Raw genomic sequence first — 24,238 nt, 5'->3', positions numbered from 1 at the left:
TTCCTCCTGGATGGGTGTCCATCTAGACAGGGACACAGGATGAGCAGACATGAACAACATCATCACTGTAGAATAGGCAAGATAATTTGACTACTGCCATGGAGGGACAGTATATCCAGTCCCTTATTTCCCTTGCTAGTGGCATTTTAGAATTCTCTGCCTCATAATTGCAGAGTGCAAGAAAGCACAAGAAGTGACACCTTTAAAAAAAAAATCTAAGTAATTGCTCTTTAAAAGCCCTGAAGCAAAAGAATCTGCAATTGTCAACCTTTTCTTCAATTAAAAAGAGTGAAAGAGAGAGAGAACCATCTCAAGAAAGTAATTAGAACTGTAGAAAAATAGTAGAAATATATGCCTATTACTTTTCTATACAATGGAAGCCTAATGATGGTGATAATCATTTTAATAATTATTCTATCTTGAGTCGATATGGTTGGTGCTTTGGTTCATCATAATTCAGAATTCTCAATTACATTGCTCAATGAATAAAAAAGATATGGGAAGCAAAACTGGGGCATGGGAGGGCACTCTCCCAGTTCCTAATGACTTGAATGATACATTTTGGAGAGGCCAGGAGCCCAGTATTAGGGATTCTGTGTAATGTCTTGTTTGTGTGTTGCTCCTTTTGGGCTACATATTATTCTAGAGCTACATATTATGTGATTTAGCCCTAATGAATATTATTGCCAGGTGTCATTTTGAGCTGTTGCATTGCCACCAAACAACTCAAGTATGTATTGAAAAGAAAATCACAACATACCTTGCCAGAGATTTTTTTTCTCTCTCTTTTCTCAAAAATCATAGCCAAAAAAATCATAAAAAGGAGAGTAAAACTGCTGAAGAATATCTGTGGATGATTTTCAGGACAGGAAAAAAAAAACAAAAACCTCTCCGGTCAGTGCCTCAAAGGATCACCTAGAGTCAACCATTAATCCTTCAAAAAGGTATAAAATACTGGTAAAATAAGCTTGAGGTTTATTAAGTTACATACATTTTGGAAATTTACATTTTGGGAATGATGATTATGTCAACCCATGTGATAGACTCTTCCCCATATAAGAATGATTACTGAAGTTCATTTATAGTCGTTAAAAGAAATTTAAAACAGAAAGAGAGAATCATAGTTAAATGAATAAAGTTCAAGAGACATTTGAGAACTGGTACTTCTTGCACGCTACGCTGATCAGTCTGAAAGAATCATATAATTACAATATCCAACACAGAAAAAGGCATGGAGATAAATTTTAAGTGGAAAGATAGTGAAGTGGGGCCTTTTATTAATCTCTTCATGAAATGTTTCTTTTTCTTTTGTAAAAATGAAGCAGCAGTTCACAAAAATGAGAGCCATTCAAATAGCCATTCTTAGATGAACCTCCACTTTCTAGAAGATAAAATATCCCATTATTTTCTTTTCCCCCAGCTCCTTTAAAATTAGAGAAAATTTGTGAGTTGGGGCCTTCCTTTTTTAACAATGTATAAGACAAATAATCCCTTAATGATTTCATTTCCAATATAAATTCAGTGACTGACAGAGCATACTGTAATTAAAGATAAATAAAACACTTACTTGAAATAAATCATATTTTAATTGGCACTTTAATTGAAGGGATGTTAAATATAATGACAGGATATTATCCCAGACTGTACTCTCTAGGCAAAATTTTACACTAGTGTTTATTGTTTGTCTTAACATTTGAGCCAATGAAGATGTTTTTACATTTGTTTTTATTCAAAAATAACTGTCAGTGCTTCACATTGGAAATAGAGGCATGAGTTGCAATCTTAGTAAATGAGCCTTGCCGACTTCTTTCCTGCAACTGTTGGTTTCTTACATTTCTGCAAATCCTGTGGAAGCTTTAGTTCCAGACCATCTTTTCAAGGATGTTTATATAGCAAAGGACTTAGAAAATAGGCATAGTATCTCCCTAGGACTAAGGGCAGATCTGTTTCCTGACCAGTAAAGTAAGATAATTTCACTTTCTAGGCAAAGTTTGGACACATTTGCTAGCAACCCCCTTATAAAAGATTGGGATCCGGGTTCCTGGGTGGCTCAGTCAGTTAAGTGTCTGCCTTCGGCTCAGGTCATGATCTCAGGATCCTGGGATTGAGCCCCACACCCAGTTCCTTGCTCAGTGAGGAGTCTGCTTGTCCTTCTGCTTCTCCCTCTGTTAGTGCACTCCCTCTCTTTCTCAAATAGATAAAACCAGTTTTTCAAAAAAGGTTGGGGTTTCCTAAGCTGGGGTTTCCTCAGCTGTGTGTGCAGCATCCACCTGGCCTGTTTCCCATCACATGGAATCTGGGCTGGGGAAAGGGATGCGATGTGAGCATAAGGCTCGAGCTGCCTGTTGCGGCGCTGTGAGTAATAGCAGTCCTTTGTCTCTGGCCCAGCAGTCTTGTGCTTTCTGCCAGCAGCTAAGCAGCTGTGGCAGGCTCAGTTGTTAGCTTGTAAGCCGAATAAAATCTCAAACTTTTCACAGTTCTTGACATAAATGAGAGACTTTTGCAAGAAAAAAAATTTTAAAAAAAGATACTGTTGGCTAGTCTGAAAAGGTTACTATATCAAATATCCAATCTTGGGAGCCAGCAGTTAAATTTCCTCAAGGCCGGCAAAAGTTATAGGATGAAATATAATTGTGTTTCTTTTCTGTTTCTTTCTCTGATATCTGCAGAGCACACATCCTAATTCAGCACTCTCCAGCTGTCAGCAGAGCTATGCACTATGGCATAAAGGTTCTTCTTGAGAGATGAAACTCTTGACACCGCAAATGGATGGACACTACATCCTATTTAGAAACACTCTGGCCAAGACCGAGATGCTCATCCGTTAGACACCAATTCTCTCCATCCTGCTCTGAGAATTAGTTCCTGACATTAGTAGCTGAGATTACAAGACGAGTAAGGAAGCTGGAGAGAAGGGGGGGGGGTCATGTAAATGAATTAATGAACTTATAACCTTGTTCCCACAGCTCTCGAGAATATAAGGGAAGATGTATGGCCAAGTCTCTCACTCAGGGAAGGAGAGTCCATGGGTTACAAATCTTGACTCACGGGATTGTATGTATTTATCAGTGCACTGGATGCTCATTGGTGGTCATTTTCCAGATTTATGTATCTCAATGTCATGGGGTCCTAAACCATGAGACCGATAGCACTAATGAGTTTCTTCCCACTGCATGACTGCCCTTCCTCCAAAAGCCATAAATTCCATAGACGGTCAATGGAAATTCATGAAGGGAAAGGACCTCAACCAAGTTACAGAAACAAGTTTTACCTTTAGCCTTGATTCTACAAGAAACAAATCATCTCAAGGATTTCCCTTTTTGGTCCAAAAAAAGTCTTAGCTATAGTCTTTGGTAATCTTAGCTATAGCTACCCTGTACCCCCAAACAAGCCAATCCCAAGGCTTTATAGACCCTTGTCCTAAAACAGCATGAATAGGATATCACAGAGCAGTGTCTGGGTACTTTACAATTCTGTCCCAAATCCAGTTAGGAGCATGGCTTAAGATTTAAGCACATCTCTGCAAAGGGATCCAACTCACAATGGCTTAACAAGAAATGTATAGTTTAATGAAGATGTCATAGGAAGATGAGGAAGAGGAGTAAATTCACCCAGGGCTTAACTGAAAATTTAATAGGACTTCTCAGTTCTCCCCACTACCACCTTTCCCTCAACCCCAAGGCCAGCTACCTCACATCTCCTTCCTCTCTTCCTTGCCACAATCTCTCAAAAATGCCTACTCTTGTCTTGAAAAATAGCTCTGTCCCTCATCTTGAATATACACAACCAGCACAAAGCAATATAGTGACAATACAGTGTCCCCATTAAGCATGCTAGCCCTAGAGCTACTGCTCAGCTTTGCCATGATGTCACTAACAACCAACAAAATCCCTCTGAATTTCAGCTTCCTCACCTAGTAAGAGCTGACCAGAGTAGAGCCTCCCTCATAAGCTATAAGGTACTAGCACATGGAAAGTGTTCAGCATAGCTTTGGCTCCTAGGAAACACTTGACAGATGGTATCATTTGAGCTCTAACAGATATGGGGGTGCTGGGGTATGATTCAGTTCTCCCACCAAACAAACTAAAACCTTACTTTGCCATTACACCTGACTTTTTTAAAGATTTTATTTATTTATTAATGAGAGACACAGAGACAAAGAGGCAGAGACACAGGCCGAGGGAGTAGCAGGCTCCCTGCCGGGAGCCTGATGTGAGACTCCATCCCAGGTCCCCTGGATCATGCCCTGAGCCAAAGGCAGACGTTCAACTGCTGAGCCACCCAGGTGTCCCATCACCTGATTTTTAATACCAGATGAAATCACCATGAGCAAGAATATATAAAGTCCTCTGTATTTTTTCTAAGAATTTGTGGGGGTGCCTTCCAGTGGTACAGAAAGTATGCCATGGTCAGAAAGTTATCTGTGCTGCCTGCACTCAGAGCGAAGCACAGTTCTCAACGACTTGAGATAATCTGCTCACCCAGTGTCCTCAATAGCAGCAGCATTTTCACTGCCACCCCTCCCCAGCATGAAATGCTTCATGCTCTCTGTAATTAAGAAATCCACTAATTATAGCATAGGTCTGGGATGAAAGTCGCTGCATTTCACTAAGGGAATTTCAACTGTTGGCATTTGAAATAATTTAGAACCTGTAGAAGCTGACAAGTACCTTGGCTGGTTCTTCTGAACGCCCAACCCCCACATGCAAGCATGTGTCATCCCAGCATTCTGGTAGAGGCAGTGGATGACTCATAAATGTAAAAATTCAAGGGACAGGACATCTGTTTCATTTTATAAAATAAACACCTGAGAAAGTGGCCCTACATTGACCCAACACCAAGGCTTTAAGTGAGTTGTCTATAAGCATTTTTTATTGTACATCCATCAGTAAGAAAATGTTTGATGCACATCCAAGAAAAGGCTACTTTTATTTATAAACTATATACATGTTTCACACTACTAACATATTACACACTTGATAAAATACAGACACAAATTATGAAAAAGTGAGATGAAGAATAAATTTTTTTCGTAAAAAACCAAGTGTGAATGAATCTGCTTTCATCTTTTTGAAACTCTTGGTTTCACACTTTGTGATAGAGCAATCCCAAGGTCTCATTCTAAATTTGATTTGTTTTACTATTTACTTTAATGCCTGTCATGTGCAAAACAGTTCCAAAGATAAGAAGGGTATTATTAACTATACTTAGTAAATCATGAAACTTAATTTTCAGTCCCATCCACCGATTATGCATGCCTTTTTTTGAAATACTTCTGGGCTTGCATTGATATTCCCCTCAATCCATGATTTCCTGGCAGGAATATTTTTAAGCCACTTGTTTTTTTAAGGGTTAAAATAAGAGCCTAACTGGGCATGTTCATTCATAGACACATTTAAACAGGTTCATATAAAGACTTTGACCTGTTTTTGATCCCTGATAGATCTCCAGGTTCTAAATCAGCCAGGCAAATGGTGGGTAGTCAATAAATATTTGTTAAGTAAAGGTTTCAAAATAATCACTTCAACTTCCATACAGAGAATGGATTTCAATGAGAGTAGGAATATAAACTCAGAGAAAAGGTAGTAGGCTACTGTAGTTGTTCTGGCAAGACACAATGGGATTTGGCCTAGGTAGTTATGATGGGTAAGAATGAAAGAATTCAAGCCATGATTTGGAAGAAGAATCAACAGAATTTAGTGATGGATTATACAATGGAGCTAAAGGAGACACTACGATGGTGTCAATGATGCCAACTGTATCTGTTGGAGTAACTGGTTATAGTGGTAGCATTAGCTGAGATTTAGAAGAGTGGAGAAGGAGGAAAGGATTTATATATCATCATAAAATCCTAACAGCTCCACTTTAAAACTTTTCCCCAAGACCAACTATTTCTCACCCAAATCTCTGCTACCAACCTAGTTCAAACCATCACTGGATTTCATCTGATTCGTCCTTCTATTAGGTGGACTATTAGTCCTTCTCCTAATTAGTCCTTCTATTTTCACTCTGGCCCCCCTAAAACCCACACAGCACTTATAGGGAACATTTTTAAAGTCAGGGTTCCTTAGCTATAATTTACATACGGTGAACTTTACCCTTTTCAAGTGTACATTGCCATGGTTTTGACAAACATGTACAGCCATGTAACTATCATCACTTCAAAATGTACCAGAAGGAGTATTTTAAAACATAAATCAGATCAAGTAACTAAAAACCCAAAACCCTCTACAGGCTTCCCATCCCTCAAAGATTCAAATCCGTTGCCTACAAGGCCCTGAGTATACGGCCTTGCCACAAGATCTCTCTCTGCTCTTGACTCTGATGGCTTTCCTTTTTGAAAACTCAGCATCAGTCAAATTATCCTCCTTGATATTCCTGGACCTCTCACACCCATTTCCTACCTCAATGCCTTTGCACCACTGCCAAGGATCTCCTTCCCCCAACCCCGCCCCGCTGGCTCCAGGTAACCTCAAGCTTTTCTTCCTAACTTCATTCTGGTTTCTGTTGTGATAGCATACACACACACACACACACACACACTCACTCCATCAGGCTTTATTACCTTAGCAGGTTTTTATCTTCCTTCTTACAATTTATTCTTACCCAATATATCATATACTTATCTGTTTGTTCATTATCCCTCTCCATTCCAACCTCCACTAATATGTAAGCACCATGTGAACAAGACCTTGTTCATGTTATTCCCTGCTTTATCTCCAGCACCTAAAACAGCACCAGAGACATAGCAGACATTCAATAAACATTTGAATGAGAACATGGACAGGTGAGTAGATAGATGGATGGATGGAGAGACAGACAGACAGACAGAAGGTGAACTGACTGTAAGCAACAGAGCAATCATCTACTTTGTTCATTAACATGGCTCAAAAGCACCCCCACATTCTCCAACCCAGTGACGAGGTCATACACCCACTTTGAAATTCTCAAGCTGTTAAATAGCAAGCCTTCAATATTATTAAGACTCACATAAAGGATATTAGATGGGTAATGTGGATCCAAACATAGCATCTTCATCGTGAAAAAAAAATTCAATTTCATGTGTGTCTGCGGTACCAGATATTGTAGCTGCAGAAAAAAATTATCTTTAACACTAAATATGCTTCCACTTCATTTATCTGCTCTTCCTAGTAAACTCTTTTGCTTTTTAAATTTATCTCCTTTTAATATTGTACTATCTGGAGTTTGCACCTCCAAAACAAACAGGCTCCGTTTCCCCAAACTGCCATTATGAGGTTCATTTTATTGAATATTTTGAAAATAGCCTTCATAGCAGTCTGCTTAATTAGGTCATGTGGTATAGTTTGCATTCAGCATTTCACAGATTATGCCTTTTCATTTTCCCCAGAATTATTTCTGTTGAGCTTTTAAGAAAGACATTCTGTTGGCAAAGGGCTGTGTGCTGACTATAATTACCAGATCTCCCTGCCGCCTGCCCCTCTGAGCCGATGTGTTCAATTCTGCAGTGGTTGTCATTATGGGCCAGGTTTATTATTTCTATTCAGGAATTTTGAAAGTTAGGTAGCTATAAGATTTACAGGAATTGTCCAATGCTCAACTCTTTTAAGGAAGAGGAAATGAGTTTTTGCAATAAAATTTAAACAATATGACTAATGATGCCTTAGGAAGAAAAAAAAAATGAAGAGAAGTATTTCTATCCACTAAGTACTACTGGGAGAGAGCCATGCTGTTTTTTCCTCATCTACTGAGCACAGAAGATGTCCAGAGGAAAAGGTTAGAAGAGAACAAAACTGGGACTCATGGTTTTGAGCCAAGACTTCCACATTGCCATTCCGAACATCCAACCTTGAGGCCTGAGCTCTGAGCTCAGTTTCTTTGGAGTTGTATTTCAGATGCTATCGAAATGGAAAATTGTCACTTTTCTGGGACTCTTAATACCTCTCTACTCTAGAAAGATATTGGAAATGTTCTTACTTTCCCCCTTTATGATTGAATATTTCTGGAGAAGTGAACGGCCTGAATCAGGTTCCCAGTTGATATAATTACTACATCCAGATAATTAAGGCCATGACTCAAAAAAGGAAAATCTAAGTAATTTATTTGGCATTTTCCAACTGGAGTAGAATTGTTGGTTTTTTAAAATTTCCTAGTGAAATATGAAAGAGAAGAAAGTGGGGAGATGAAGAAAAACAATGACTTGTCATTTGGAAATAACATGTGAATCATGTTCAGAGCATCCTTTAAGACATCCTTTAGAAATCACACTCCCACTATCACATTGTTAGTGATAAGTTTAAATTTATAGATCGATTCCATTTTTACAGGTAAAGGTGGAGGTGGACCCCTGTCAAACACGTACAAGCACATACTCTTGAATGAATAAATTCTACTACTAAGAATTTATTCTTCAGGTACACCTGTGCAAGTTCCCCAAAATAACCTAACATGCATTATATTCAAAGATGTCCACTGCAAAATTGTTTGTAATTAGCAGACCACTGTGAACAGCCTAAATACCAGACAAATAAATCCTGGCACATCGAACCCAATAGCTGAAATATAGAATGAGATCACCTCCAAGTGCTAATGTGAAAATAGATCTAAGATATATCATCAAGTAAAATCTAGCAAGTTGTGGTTCACACTGCAAAGTGTGAGTGCTACTGGCTTCAAGTTCTGCAGCTAGACTGGCTTCAAAACCAGATGTCCCATTTATTAGCTGGGTGACCTTGGACAACTACTTTCATCTCCTTTTGACTTAGTTTCTTTTCTGTAAAACAGGGATCATATTATTTCTTTCAAAAAGTACTGACTGAGGGGGGCACCTGGGTGGCTCAGTTAGTTAAGCTTCTGACTCTTGATCTTAGCTCAGGTCTTGATCTCAGGGTCATGAGTTTGAGTTCTGTGTTGGGCATGGAGCCTACGTAAAAAAAAAAAAAAATACTGGCCAGGATTAAATGGATTAATATATGTAAAGCACTTGAACATGGTCTCAATAAATGCTAAACACACTGAAGATATCTTTCAAAAATGAATATGAAATAAAGACATTTTGAGACACACAAAAGCAGAACCCATTCACCACCAGCATACCCATACTACGAGACAAATTAAAGGACATCCTTTCAGGCAGAAGGAAAATGTTGCCAGGTTGAAATTTCAATCTACACAAAGGAAATAAAGTTACTAGCAATGGTAACTACATGGATAAACATCTGAGATTTTTTTTATTACTTAACTATCTTTTAAAAATCATTGTTTAAACAAAAATGAAAACAATATAATAATTATGGTATATATAGGGTTTATAACATATACGTAACTTAAATATATGACAATATCAGACTGTTGGCAGGAGGGGAGCTAGAAGTAGACAGTGGAAAGTTCTCACCTGAGTGGTTTTACACTACTTGAAACCAAACTGTGATAAAGGTAAAGGTACCTGCTGTAACCCCTAAAGTAACCACTAAAATAACAAAACAACTGTGGTGGCTAATAAAATGACACAGGAGACAAAAAGGAGTTATATAAATACTCAGTTCATCCAAAAGAAGGTGGATAATGAGAGAAAAAAAAGAACAAAGAAAAGATGAGAGGAATAGAAAACAAATCTCAAGATGATAGATTTAAATAAAAGTGATACCCAAGTATCTGCTGTCTATGAGGAATAAGCTCCAAATATGATGATGCACACTGGTTAAATACAAGAGTGGAAAAAATGTACTATGTTAACACTAGCCAAAGGAAAGTTCGATGATTGAGTTATTATAAGAAAAAGAGAATTTCATAGTAAAGAATATCTCCAGGTATGAAGAAAGCCGTTCTCAAAATGAGAAAGGGTCATTTCATCAATAGGACATAACAATCCAAAATATATATGCACCTAATAATAGAGTTGCTAAATATCTGAAGCAAAAATTGATAGAACTGCAAGAAGAAATAAAAATCCAGAATTATATTCAGACATCAATACCCCTCCCTTAATAATTGATGGAACAAGTAGACAGAAAACCAGTATGGATATCAAAGATCTGAATGACACCATCAACCAATATGATGTTGATCCAACAACAGAGTACACGTTGAGCATTTACTAAAATAAATTGTATTCCCAAGTACAAAGTAAATATCCACAAATTTGAAAGCTTTAATTCATATAAAATATTTTTTTTTGGCCATAACGGAATCAAATTAAAAATCAACTGAGAAACAGATTTCTGGAAAATCCACAAATATTTTGAAATTTAATACTTTGAAATATACCCCCAATATAACCCAAGGGCTGAAAAAAAAATCAAAAGGAAAACTAAAAAGTATTTTGAATTAAATGGAAGTGAAACAAAAAACAACACGACAAAAAATATTTGTGAGATGTTGCTAGAGGAAACTACCTATATTCAAAAAGACGAAAATCCTCAAATAACAGTCACAATACAGATGGATTTCAAAATAATTACACTAAGTGAAAGAAGACAGACCAAAAAAGCTAATACACTGTATGAGTCGACTCATCTGAAATCCTTGAGAATACAAACGACTCCATAGTGACAGAACATAGATCAGTGGTGGCTGGGAGCCAGCCGGGGTGTGCGGACGGTCAGAAAGGACTGCTCACAAAGGAGCAAGAGGAAATCTGGGGGAGCATTAAGATAAGTTCATTATCTTAATGGTAGTGATGGATTCGTAGGCGTATATATGCCAAAATCTGTCAAACTTTATGCTTTATATATGTGCAAGTTGATTGTAAGTGAATTATACTGCCATAAACTGTTGTTGTTTTTTTTTTTTAAACATACACATTTGATTATTAGCCTCTGCTTCCTAGGACTGGGACAGTGCTGATATGTGAGGATGGAGGACTCAAGCCACAGAGGGAAAGAAAACGATGGAACTAACATGAAAACATACACATGAAATATTCACATGTATGAATTTGTGTATAATCGATAAATGAATATCTGTTAATGAAGAAAAACATCATTAGTCCATTTTGTTCTAAGAGTGTCTAAGCGTGCCTCCAAATGCCATTCCCCTCCTAAATGACTGACAATATAATAATGAAAGCAAAATTCCAGTGCCTTTTATAAAGCGGGTTCTGTGCTATATGCTGGATACACACGTGTCCACATTTTCTCTTCCTAAGAATCTTATGAGGTAGGCATTAATATTATCCCCATTCCTTAGGTGGAGGCAGCGGCTCATCAGCCCAGGCTTTTCTCAACCACTGACCTCCAACCTACTTCATTTTGCTGTCTGTTCATGGCTTACAGAGAATCATGTATGTTCACAGACATCAGTCCCTAAAGGGGATATACTATGTGCCAGAACATAACAGGTCCATCCCTCAAATAAAGCAAAACTCCATTCCTTGTGAAGGAGTTCAAGAGTAAATAAATGGCGGTGCCTGGGTGGCTCAGTCGGTTAGGCATCTGCCTTTGGCTCAGGTCATGATCTTGGGATCCTGGAATTGAGCCTAGCGTTGGGCTCCCTGCTCAGTGGGGAGTCTGCTTCTCCCTCTCCCTGTGCCCCTTCTCTCTTTCAAATAAATAAATAAAACCTAAAAAATAAAGGTAAATAAATAAACACTTTGTCCAACTGGAATATATCAACTTAAGGATACAAACGGTCCAATGTCTACTCATCTATTATGTTAGCCACTAGTCCATTTTAAATCACACATGTAAAATAATAAAGCCTATGTGAAATATCTCCACTCTGTTGTTGCATAAAATAAACTCTCCTCATATCAGAGCCACATTTTGAGTGATCTGACTCCTTGCTACACAAAGCAGCATTTCAGGACCAATTCTGGAATCCCCTGGGAGCTTATTAGAAATACTGATTCTCTGGCCTCACCCCAGACCTATGGGATCAGAAACTTCATTTTTATAAAATCCCCAGATGCTTTCTGTGCACATTCAAGTCTGAGAAGCACTGATCTCACACAGTGATCCAGAGTAGATGATCTTCATTTTTATCTGAGTGATGCTCTCACTCAAGGTGGGATCTTGAGTCACACAAGTAACCAACCATATAACATTTAGTGGAATTACTTCTTTCCGTTATCCTGCAGGTGGAGATTCATAACCACCACAGAGTCACTGCTCTGCCTTTTAAAGTAAACTTTAAATGGTTCATTTACATCAGCCACTAATTAACAATGGAGAGCTCATACCAAGAACTATAACTAAACGTGGTTCAATGTCTCCTTTTCTGGCAATTACATCAAGTACCCAATACATGCCTGTCCCACTAGCACGACAGCAAAAGTTTCAGACAGCAGTGAATCTCAAGCCTAGCTGCACCTGGAAACACTGAAAAAATTGCCACCTCCCAAGCCCTATCCCAAAAAGATTCAAGAGGACTCTCTAAGGACGGGGCTTGGACAGCCAGAGATAAAGGAAATGAAGTGATTCTGGTACAAGCCCAGTTGTACCAGAATCACTACCTGGGCTTGAAAGCCAGTTGTACTTTGGCTGTACAGCAGAATCACGTGGGGAACACCCTCAATGTCCAGGCCACACCTCAGGCCCAATTCACCAGATTCCCTGGAAGTGTGGCCTGAGCATCCATCATTTACAAACAGAAAAAAACTCCCCCAAGGATTCTAACCTGCAGCTGAGGTGAACAAAGACTTGTTATTCAAAATAAAATAGGGGAATGAGCTCTCTGGAACATGAGACACTTTGGGAGGTCTTGAAAATGACTCAGGGTGAGGAGAACAAGCATAAACATTGTCTGATCTTTGGACATAAATGATAGATGTATGTGCCCAGAAAAGTCTCTAGAATTGAATCAAACAAACAAACAAACTAACTAACTAACAAACAAAAAACCCAAACTTATCAATTCTCCTTGGAGCAGTGGGGAAGTTTAGATGACTTTTACTTTTTAATTTCTACCCTCCTTTTCTGTTGACAGTTTAACCATGAGTATGTACTCTTAATACATGAGTATGTACTCTTAAGGCTTTAATCTTAAAAAGAAAAGGAAAGAAGAGAAAAAAAAGAAAAGAAAAGTCACCTGAGCTAGTCAGCTGTTTCCTTCTACACATCCTTGTCGCCCAGGGCTTAATCTTCCTTGCCAGCTTTTGAGCCTTGGTTCTTGCCCAAAAGAAAATCAACGTGATCCAACATTTCTGCCACCCCCTGTGCCATGACATTCCTGACCATTGGGAACTGACTTCAGCCTCTGTCCCTTAATTCCCAGTCGAGATAGTGACAATTGTCACCTGGCTGGTTGAGACCTCCGGTGTGGCCTCAGGGGTTGGGACATTCTATAAACAGACTCATGGCAGCCTATAAAAGTTGATCTATTGAAATCTGGACCACTATGTGCCAAAATGAAGATTCAAAGGCACCATGTTTTCTTGGTTTTTAATGGAAACAGCCTATGCCTTCAATGTGATCTAGTTGTTGATCAGTCATCGGGAGTCTTTCACTTGGGGGATGATGCCAGTGGTAGTGGTTCCAAAAAGCATCATGTTCAGAAAGTACCTATTTGGTGCATACTTTGTACATTGGCTCATTCATTCATTCATTCATTCATTCTACACCTCGATGGAACATGTTTTCTGTGGCTACCATCAGCCAAGGGCTCAAGCCACAAAGCTAAGAGACACATTCTATATCCTCAAAGAGTTTACCACCTAGTAAGGAGTTCAGACAACCCAACCAACAATTATCCTGAAGGGTGCTCCACAATGAGAGAAGAAAATATAAGCTAAGCTCCATCAATTATTGGCTGTGTGACCTTGGGCTATCTACTTAACTTCTCTGTGCCTCAGTTTCCTTGTTAACAAAATAGAATTCATAAGAGCCATTCGGGTTGTAATGTGTAGTAAAAGAGTTATTATCTGTAAAATGTTTGAATCGTGTTCGGTATATATATATATATATATATATATATATATATGCTCAAGAAAACAAATTTTTTTTAAAAATCTGTTAAATTTTGACAGTGATGCAGAGGTAATTCAATGAAGAAAAAGTTGTCTTTTCACTAATTGTTGTTGGAATAGTTGGTTACGAGGTACCAAAAGCTGGGGGCCTTGACTTAACACTTTCCCTCTGTGCACAAAACTCAAAGTGCATCGTGGGTCTAAATGTACACTCTAAAGTCATAAAACTTCTAGAGAACTTAGCAGGAAACTCATGATGCCCTTGCTGTATGCGATAATTTCCTACAGAAGACACAAAAAACACAAATCCTAAAACACTGAAAACTCTGGACTTTGTCCAAAGTAAAAACATGCATGTTGGAAAGACCATTAAGAGAAGGAGCTTCTGCCTTCGGCTCAGGGCGTGATCCTGGGGTTCCAGGATCGAGTCCCGCATCGGGCTCCCTGCAGGGAGCTTCTCCCTCTGCCTGTCTCTGTTCTCTCTGTGTCTCTCATAAATAAGTAAATAAAATATTCAAAAATAAAAGAGAGAAAATGGTGTACGGGAGCCACCGCTAGGACAAAGTGCAGGCCGCACGGAGGCGGGGAGGGCGGGAAGGCAGAGGCCGCCCGCGGGGGCAGGTGGCGGCTCTGCACAGCGACGCCCTTGCAGCCGCGTCTCGGCCCCAGCGACGTCTCCGCGCCGCCTGCCAGAATCTTAGTTTACAGAGAGGCCTCGTGGGGTCCGGTCCGCACACCGTCCGGGCGGGGTTCAACGGCAGCCTCCTCTCCGACCTCGCTCCCCGAGGCTCCCGACCTTGAGAAGGGCTCTGGGGGCGGGAGCTGGGGGGCCCGAGGCCACGCCCACGGCGGAGCTGGGAGGAGCCCGAGGCCACGCCCAGGGCGGAGCTGGGAGGAGCCAGAGGCCACGCCCACGGCGGGAGCTGGGAGGAGCCTGAGGCCACGCCCACGGCGGGAGCTGGGAGGAGCTGGAGGCCACGCCCAGGGCGGAGCTGGGAGGAGCCGGAGGCCACGCAGGGGCAGGAGCTGGGAGGAGCCTGAGGCCATGCCCAGGGCGGAGCTGGGAGGAGCCTGAGGCCACGCAGGGGCAGGAGCTGGGAGGAGCCTGAGGCCATGCCCAGGGCGGAGCTGGGAGGAGCCTGAGGCCATGCCCAGGGCGGAGCTGGGAGGAGCCTGAGGCCACGCAGGGGCAGGAGCTGGGAGGAGCCTGAGGCCATGCCCAGGGCGGAGCTGGGAGGAGCCTGAGGCCATGCCCAGGGCGGAGCTGGGAGAAGCCAGATGCCACGCCCACAGTGGGAGCTGGGAGGGGCCAGAGGCCACGCCCAGGGCGGAGCTGGGAGGAGCCAGAGGCCACGCCCACGGCGGGAGCTGGGAGGAGCCCGAGGCCACGCCCAGGGCGGAGCTGGGAGGAGCCGGAGGCCACGCCCACGGCGGGAGCTGGGAGGAGCCTGAGGCCACGCCCACGGCGGGAGCTGGGAGGAGCCGGAGGCCACGCCCACGGCGGGAGCTGGGAGGAGCCTGAGGCCACGCCCACGGCGGGAGCTGGGAGGAGCCGGAGGCCACGCCCAGGGCGGAGCTGGGAGGAGCCGGAGGCCACGCCCACGGCTGGAGCTGGGAGGAGCCGGAGGCCACGCAGGGGCAGGAGCTGGGAGGAGCCTAGGCCACGCCCAGAGCGGAGCTGGGAGGAGCCTGAGGCCATGCCCGGGGCGGAGCTGGGAGAAGCCAGATGCCACGCCCACAGTGGGAGCTGGGAGGGGCCAGAGGCCACGCCCAGGGCGGAGCTGGGAGGAGCCAGAGGCCACGCCCACGGCGGGAGCTGGGAGGAGCCCGAGGCCACGCCCAGGGCGGAGCTGGGAGGAGCCGGAGGCCACGCCCACGGCGGGAGCTGGGAGGAGCCTGAGGCCACGCCCACGGCGGGAGCTGGGAGGAGCCGGAGGCCACGCCCACGGCTGGAGCTGGGAGGAGCCGGAGGCCACGCAGGGGCAGGAGCTGGGAGGAGCCTAGGCCACGCCCAGAGCGGAGCTGGGAGGAGCCTGAGGCCATGCCCGGGGCGGAGCTGGGAGAAGCCAGATGCCACGCCCACAGTGGGAGCTGGGAGGGGCCAGAGGCCACGCCCAGGGCGGAGCTGGGAGGAGCCTAGGCCACGCCCAGGGCGGAGCTGGGAGGAGCCTGAGGCCACGCCCCACGGCGGGAGCTGGGAGGAGCCGGAGGCCACGCCCAGGAATGGGGCCAGGAGCCTCCAGGGCCGGGGCAGCGGGCGGTCTGCCGGGTCTCCGCCCCTCCGCGGCCTCCTCTAGCAGGAAGGGCTGTGGGTGGCAAATGGGCACAATCCAAGTGCTCCTTATCATTAGCCATCGGGGAAATGCGAACTAAAGGCACGTTGCCACACTGCCACACCTTAGCCATCGGAAAGGATGCACACCCACCATCTACATCAAGGTGGATGGAAGCCGAGGGTAGTACGCTGAGCGAACTAAGTCAGTGGGAGGAAGACCATCATCATATGGTCTCACTCCTATGTGGAAGATAAGGAACAGTGCAAGGGGCCCTAAGGGAAGGAGGAGAAGAAGTGGGGAAAAATTAAAGAGGAAGACAAGCCATGAGAGACTCCTGACCCCGGGGAATCAAAGGTTTGCAGAAGGGGAGAGGAGTGGGGGGATGGGGTGACTGGGTGACGGGCATGAAGGTGGGCAGGTGAGGAGATGAGCACTGGGTATTATATCATATGCTGGCAAATTGAATTTAAATAAAAAAATGTTTAAAAATTGGGCAGCCTGAGTGGCTCAGCAGTTTAGCGCAGCCTTCAGCCCAGGGCGTGATCCTGGAGACCTGGGATGGAGACCCTGATTCCCTGCATGGCACCTGCTTCTCCCTCTGCCTGTATCCCTGCCTCTCTGTCTCTCATGAGTAAATAAATAAAATCTTTAAAAAAAAAAGTTTAAAAATAAAAAATCTGAAAATTAAAATAAAGTGCCTTTAAAGAAAGCGCCGAAAATGACGTGTCAAGGATGTGAAGCAGGTGCGACTGGCGTGCAGTGCGGGTGGGAAGGCAAAACAGTGCCCCGCTTTGGAGAATGGTTTGGAAGCGTGTTAGAAACACGCGCTTACCGTGGGACCCACCCATCCTGCTTCTAGTAGTTACTCAGGAAAAATGAAAGTTTATGGCCACAGGAAACCCTGTTTGCAAATGTTTGTAGCAACTTTTCGCATAATTTCCAAAAGCATTAAGCAACTCAGATATCCATCCACTCAAATATCCATCAGCTGGGAAGCAGATAAAGCCGCTGTGGGCCTGCCCTACCCTGGAATGAAAAGCAGTAAAATTAACACACCACTGACAGATTCTCTAATGGATGCATTTCAAAAGCATTTACGTTAAATGAAAGAAGCCAGGTATAAGATACCACCGACCACTGTGGGATTCCATTTACCTGATGTTCTGGAAACAGTGGAAGTGCTGGGACAGGAATCCCATCAGGAGGCGCCAGGGCTGGTGGCTGGGGAGGATGGAGGGCTGCCTGACTCCAGGCCGGCATCAGCGGATCATCAGAGATGACAGAGATGTTCTTTATCGTGATTGCAGTGGTGGTCACGTGACTGTATACACGTGCATAAACTCTTAGAACTGCAAAGGGTACATTTGCCTGTCCGTGAATTAGACCTCAAGGATCAGAAGTGCTTATAAAAATAATATGTGCTTTTTTTATTAAAATAATAATAATAATAATAATAATAATAATAATAATAATTGTGTGTGTGTGTGTGTGGTTTTGCTCTGGTAACACCACTGTATGCATTTGTTGAACTAAATAGAACCTTGGACTTTAAAAGGATGAGTTTTGCTGTATGTAAATAAACCTGACTTTAAAAAATTATAAGAATACCCTACTGAGACGTAAAGAAAACAGAAACCACCCCCCTGAGAGATTTAGCAACTGGACAGAAGGTTTGCATTTTAGGAACAGACAAATAACTCTTTATGGTTGGAAATTTACCGTTTAAATTCTATCCCATTACCTACAGAGCCACGGAAAATCCACAGGATTTTTTTTTTTTTTTTTTTACTTTGAAATATATCCTAGAGCTTTTTAAGAAACATATTGTGGCCTAATTGTGTCATTCTTAGGCTACCACCAGCACTCCCCGATTAGGGCTGAAGAACCAAGTGGTGAAAGAAGAAGTTGGTAAAATAAGCCAATATTTAACTAGGATAAAAAAACCAAACTGCCTGAGGATGTCAGAGGGCTTCCAGGAAGGGATGGATGGTGCTTGGACTGGGTTTTTAATGGTAAGTGGAAGGTTATCTTTTGGGAATTTTTATTTGGTGGAGGTTCTTGATATATGATTTGAAACTCATTCCACAAAATACAGTGAGCACTCTCGCCTTGTTAACCATTATATTAGGGCTGCGTTCCTCAGCCTCACCGCTTTTGACACTTGGGGATGTGTAACTCTCTGTTGTGAGGGGTTATCTTGTGCATTAACAGCATCCCTGACCTCTACCCACCCACCCAGCTATGACAACCAAAAATGTCTTTAGACATTGCAAATATTTCTTGGGGAGCAAAATCAATACCACCATGCCCTGAGTCACTGCACTAGGGTCCTAGGGAAAAATGATGAGTGAGACTTCCTACCTAAAGAAGCTGGCCATCTCGTCACAGAGTAAACAGGATTCATTCTGAGCTGGTCCGTGTTACAGATTGTGTGTGTATGTGTGTGTGTGCGCACACACACACATTTTAAATAAGATAGGCCTGCATGGGCTGGTGCTTAGCTATCCAGGATCTAGAGAACTGAAGACAGGCCCCCATGGTCTAAATTTGAGCTCTACCACTTAGAAAATATGTGAACTGGGAGACAGCTCACTTAAGCTACGTATGCTCCAGCTTCTCTGTGGAATATGGGGCAGAAACAGAACTTACATCAGAGGATTGTCAAAAGCATTGAATTACTAGAGATTGAAAATATGGTGTCCGATGGGACGCCTGGGTGGCTCAGCGGTTAAGAGTCCGCCTTCGGCTCAGGGTGTGATCCTGGAGTTTGGGATCGAATCCCGCATCGAGCTCCCTGCATGGAGCCTGCTTCTCCCTCTGCCTGTGTCTCTGCCTCTCTCTTCCTGTGTCTTTCATGAATAAATAAATAAAATCTTAAAAAAAAGAAAAAAGAAAAAATATGGTGTCTGAGACATGGTAAGGACTCAATAAAAGAACTCATAAATGTTAGTTGTTGCTCATTTCTCCCATCAAAGGCTGAAAGGTGGCAACAAGTTGTGCATGATATGTCTTAAGTACAATAGATACTTCATAAATACTTGAGGGAAGGGGGAGGGAATACATAAATAAAAATATTAGCTGGTTATAAATTACTCTTTTTTTTTTTTTTTATAAGTTACTCTTATAACTCAAGCCTATGAGTATCTACCTAATAGAGTGACCATGAGAACGAAATCTCTGGGAAGTACTAGTCCCAATGCCTGATACTGATAAGTGTAAAGTGAATTTTCAGCTGTGGTTATTAGCAGTAGTAGTGTTATTTTACAGTCAGTCATCAAGAGATCCTAACCTGGTGAGGTTCCTCTGGAAAAGATTGTTTGACTCTGAACTTCTCTTCCTAGACCTTAATCTTTCAAAAATGTACCAGAAAGATTCCCTTGTGCTTACCAGCTGGGGCGGGCGGGGGGGGGGGGGGGGGTCGAGATCACTGTGACGTCATTAATTGAAGCTGAGAGGAAGGAGCAAGTGTGGGAATTGATGGCAACTGTGTGGCATTAAGCTAAAACACTCGCCCACTCAGACCATCTGTCTGCTTATGATCTGGTTTCACTGAGCATTATGGAGATGAAGAATCAAGAAAATAAAGAAAAATAAAAACACGCGGAACTTCCATGTGGAGGGCTGTCACTCAACCCAAGCATATGCTTGACATGTCCGAAGGTCATGTGTTTCCTCAGCTGAGGTCAGGGATGGAGGCAGGAGCACGGGTGGAAAGAGAAGGTGGAACAGTGAGAGAGGCTGTTATCTTTGTGTGTTGTGGTTGCTGGGTGTGAGCTGCAGACCAGAAAGCAGATGGTCTCAGGCACAATCAGAGAAGAGGGACGATAGGGAGAAAGAGAAGCACAGACTTCCTTCCTGGAAAACTGCCTCTTCCATCCTCCACTTCATTTCCATGAACACTTCCCATTGTGGACCATATGTCTGTGTCTTCCCAAAGTTCATATGTTGAAACCCTTGGTCTCCAGTGGGTTGGTATGAGGAGGTGGGACTTCTGGGAGGTGACTGGGGTTAGGTGAAGTCATGAAGATGGGGCCCTCATGATAAGATTAGTGTCCTTATCAGAAGAGACACCAGAAGGCTTGCTCTTTTTCTATCCCTACCATGTGAAGATATAGCAAGAAGGTGGCCATCCGCAAGCCAGGAAGAGAGCTCTCATCAGAAACCAACCATACTGGCACCCTGACCTTGGACTGCCAGCCTCCAGAATTGGGAGAAAATAAATTTCTTTTGTTAAGCCACCCATTCTGTAGTATTTTATTAAGGTAGCCTGAGTCGATAGAGAAATCTCCTTCTATAGATCTCAGCTCAAGGAGCTCATTCTTAAGGATTCTTTTTCACCTCAACAGATTAGAAAAGGGCCTTCAGCTATATCCTCTTGCTAAACCCTGGCTTTTTCCAAAGTAGTTCTATATGATGTGTGGGAATGTTCCATGGACATCTCTTCCTCACCCCCACCTCTACTGACCTGCAATCCCCCTCCCCCTGAGGACAGGACTGCATATGTTTGGGATCAACCCCTCTATACCTAGCGTCAGCATACCAGATTAATATATATTTGCTTGAGGAACTCAGAGAAGCAAAAGACTAAGATATATTGCCCCACAAAGATGTCCAGCCTCGCTTACCCTCTTTCAGCTGCCGAATCAGATGCTATTTTCACATTACACGTGGCATTCTGGGTCATATTTGCGGTCCCCCGTCTTCTACTGCTCTTACCTCAACCCATTTCACACTGCTTTGCACTTTCCATGTCAACCAATGACACTAGAATTCAAACCCTCATTTCTTTCCTCATATCACTCTTGATACCTGATTCATGTGATTGTCCTCCTTTTTTTCAATACTTTATTTATTTATTTAAGAGCGAGCAGAGCAAGAGAGATCAGAGAGAGAGAGCATGAGTGGGGATGAGAGACAGAGGGAAAGAGACAAGCTGACTCCCTGCTAAGTAGGGAGCATGATGCAGGGCTGGATCCCAGGACCCTGAGATCATGACCCAAGCCAAAGGCAGATGCCCAAACCACTGAGCCACCCTGGCACCCCGTGATTGTCTTCCCGAACACTACCTGGAATCTGGCTCTATGTGAGAAGCTGTCCTTCAACTCAAACATTCTAAATGTGTGTGTCTAATAACAGAGCTTCAAAATACATGTGGCCAAACTGATAGAGCTGAAGCTAGAGAAATACACAAACCTGTAATTGTGGCCAGAGATTTCAATATCCCTCTCCCCAAAATGGATAGAATAAGTCGATGGAAGATCGATATGGATATACATGACTTGAGTTAATCATCAACCAACTTGCCCTCATTGACATTACTGACACTCCCTCCAACAGCAGAAGAACGCACACCCTTTTCAAGGGCACATGGAACATTTTCAGAGCACCCAGAAGTTCTTGAGGAAGTCAAGGAAAAATTCAAAAGGTCCAAGCTTGGGCCACCAGCTGCATTTGTTTTCACAGTCCATGTACGCTCATTTCCAATCCCACTCTGGTTAATCAAGCAGCGATTAATAAAGCAGTGATCGCCTTTAGTAAAATAAATAGCAGCTAATGAAGGAGGTTTAAAAGGGAGATAAAGATGAAGACAATGAGAAACGAAGCCCACAAGCTCATTATCACTTCCACAAAGAGACAGAGAAATCTACTTATTATAATTACAAATAACAGTTTTCTCTGAATTAAGGTATTCTTCAAGAAGTCATTGCATTCCTAAATATCCAATTAGACAAGTGATACTCTGAAGCATCTTAAAAACCTTTCAAGGCTTTGAGAGCTAAACAAAACTCCGTGTAAACATCCAGAAAGAGGATGGTACGTGTATTCCTATAATTCCTGGCTCATCCTAGCTTGTCAATAATTCCATATTTCTTGTTTATTTCGCAGATGGGCTCAGCCAAACAGCACACATCCAGATTCTTCGTGTGTATCTGAATGTGAATGGATTCTGTTCCTTGGAGAAAACCATTTGGGGGAAAATAAAACTTGGAAATAATAAATTACATATCAGAAATAGATGTTTATGTGTAAATCACTTTTCATATATTTTTCCCTCTTTCTCTCTTTTTCAATTTCCTCTCTCATCCACTCACCTTTGCCCTCCAAAGATGCAATCAATTACTGCTTTTTGTCTTAAATCAATATGACTCACAAAAAAAGGAAAATTGGTTTCTCGTATGGACTACAAACCAATCACATTATGCTATGTAATACAAGGTGTTCACATTCTGTTTAAATGCGTTGTTTAAAAGACTCTATTATAGGTAAATCTTGAATAACTAGAAAATGTAATAAAATACATTTGCGTTTTGTGAGTTTGAGCCAATGATTTCTTGGTGAACAACGAAAAACCTCAGATTCATTCTGCCTCATGATCTTCTCTTCTTAGGGAACATTCTTCCTAACGTCAGAGACATTCTAACGAAAGTAAAGATTTAAATGCTTTGTAGAAGCATGGTGGTCATTGTCACCTTCCTGGCCTTTCTGTCCATTTCTGGGATTGTTTGTGAATGTACTTTGAAAACACTGATGACATGGGAACCATAAACACTCAATGATGCCTCCTTTTCTTCCTCTTCTATTTCCCTACATGCCTCAGCCTATCTTTTTGTTTTTAGTTCACATTTTAACTGGAAATGACTTTTCATTTCCTAAGCCCTTTTTGGCATTTTAAGCTCTATTAAGAGTTCTCCTTAAACTTCAATGCATTTCATTAGAAGGAAAAAACTAAAGCAATCTTACCATCCTTTATGAATAATTAGTGACTTAGAAACAAGCCTTGAAGCCAGTGAAAATTTCACTGTAAGGTAGTGAAATGATAAAAATACACTGAAGCCTATACTTTGATGCACTTTAAAGAAATCATCATAGACTAATAATATGGTATCTCAAAGGAACAGATCAGACTGACAGGAAAATTACTTTTCAGGAAACAAAGTAGCTATGACATTTATAGCAACCTTTATAAAGGTTTGTAGCATAAGAAAAAGAAGAAATTTAATTCCATTATTTCCATGTGTCTTACAAGCAACCCCAGTCAAAAAGAAAACTCGCACACACACGTGTGCACACACATACACACACACACACATCTTTAGAAAGAAGAACATATTTCCTTTTACTCCTAAGCATAAAGAAGAATGAGTAACTTTCTATCTGCTGTTACTCCTTCCTTTCCTAGAAAAAGTAAACTTAGAATAGAATCAAAACCATGTTAACATGCCAAAGTGAAAAATGTCAGTTGCCACATACTTGTCCATTTATATGGTATTTTTCTTCTCTATAACCCTACTTTCTACAAAACTTAACACAACAGTGTTTTCTTATGTTGTATAGCTTTTGTTAATTCATTCAGACATTTCCAAGTTGCTTCAATTTTTCTTCAAGATGATTTATTTGTACACAGCCATAAAGTGGATCTTGTGAAATTGAAAGCCATTTCTTCAGTAGGTGAATCCACAGCTCTGTGGGGTTTTTTTTCCTATTCCCAAAGTATAACTAGAAGTCATCAGATATTAAAGAGTCTTTTCAGATGAAATCAATAAATAAACTAGTACATATACATATTTTTTTAACTCAAACTGGGTCAGTCTTGTTGTCTAGACAGGAAAAGAATGTCAATCCACCTTGGAAAAATGAAGGTTCATACACTCAACATAGGAATTTTGTAGAAACATTTACCTATCAGGCTAGTGTCTTTGGTTGCCCTAGAGATCAAGTTGTCCTATTACACAACCCTCTTAGAGAGGTGAATGAGTAGCATTCTCAGAGGGACCTCCAATGAGCCTGTCTCTGGTTTCCTAATATTTCTTTCCATGGGTAATCACCTCTCCTGGAGCATGAACTGGACTTACTGACCTGCTTCTAATGAACAGAATATGATAAAAGTGATGGAATATCATTTCTGAGACTAGATTACAAAAAAAACCTAAGGCGTCTAAATTGGAAGCTCTCTCTCCCTCTTTCTTGCCTTGTTTGCTCCGGGAGAAACTGGGTGCCAAGCTGGGAGGCCAGACCCATGGAGGGGTCCACGTGAGTAAGTGTGGGTACATATCTTCTGAGGCCTGACAATGGCCACAGC

General features: G+C 42.2%; 2 long non-coding RNA genes across 2 annotated transcripts in view; one reads left to right on the top strand and one right to left on the bottom strand.

The window, feature by feature from the left end:
* The window catches only part of LOC144298861 (uncharacterized), a 78,149-nt gene extending 59,123 nt beyond the window's left edge, over window positions 1–19,026 (bottom strand). The window contains exons 1-2 of the long non-coding RNA XR_013365733.1: window positions 18,808–19,026; window positions 17,314–17,507 (exon numbers count right to left, since the gene is read on the bottom strand). This is a non-coding gene — a long non-coding RNA (uncharacterized LOC144298861). The remainder of the gene's footprint in view (window positions 1–17,313; window positions 17,508–18,807) is intronic.
* Window positions 16,131–22,147, top strand: LOC144298862 (uncharacterized). The gene is made up of 3 exons (XR_013365734.1): window positions 16,131–16,512; window positions 18,009–18,170; window positions 22,045–22,147. It is a non-coding gene; the product is annotated as an uncharacterized LOC144298862 (long non-coding RNA).
* The last annotated feature ends 2,091 nt before the right edge of the window (window positions 22,148–24,238 follow it).

Source organism: Canis aureus, chromosome 26 (assembly GCF_053574225.1).
Source record: "Canis aureus isolate CA01 chromosome 26, VMU_Caureus_v.1.0, whole genome shotgun sequence".
NCBI classification, from domain to species: domain Eukaryota; kingdom Metazoa; phylum Chordata; class Mammalia; order Carnivora; family Canidae; genus Canis; species Canis aureus.
This window is presented reverse-complemented; position numbering and strand designations above follow the sequence as displayed.